The following is a 453-nucleotide window of genomic DNA, read 5'->3' on the forward strand; positions in this document are numbered from 1 at the left end:
ACTGCACATCCTCCCTCTTCACCCACCGAGTTTGAGGGAAGGGAGGGGGGGAGGGGGGGACTGTGCTCTGTTTCGGCACCCAGATTGAAGAGCTGGCTATACATTGAAACGAATTAATTATGTATGAATTTGTTTCTTTCTTCGTTGTGCGTTTTGTTCCTTGAGGGAGGGAAGCAGAAAAAGAACCAAAAGACTCAAAGGTCTTTTCTATCTACTAAGCAGCGTTGGCTTTACTGTGTGATGTAATCCCCCGAGTTTAATCTGGGTACGTTAACGGAGGAGAGCTCAGGCTGCAGCCGAGTTATCTCGTCGCTGCGTAAATGCAGCAGGCGGCGGATAACGGAGCGGGCAGCGACCGCTGAAGGGCGAGTCCCCGCCAGGACCCCTCGTTTCTCCAGCGACGACGAAACCCTCCGGGTTAGTCGCTCCCGCCGCCGCAAGCGGAGGATGTCC

Source organism: Pygoscelis adeliae, unplaced genomic scaffold (assembly GCF_000699105.1).
Source record: "Pygoscelis adeliae isolate BGI_AS28 unplaced genomic scaffold, ASM69910v1 Scaffold60, whole genome shotgun sequence".
In the NCBI taxonomy this organism is placed as follows: domain Eukaryota; kingdom Metazoa; phylum Chordata; class Aves; order Sphenisciformes; family Spheniscidae; genus Pygoscelis; species Pygoscelis adeliae.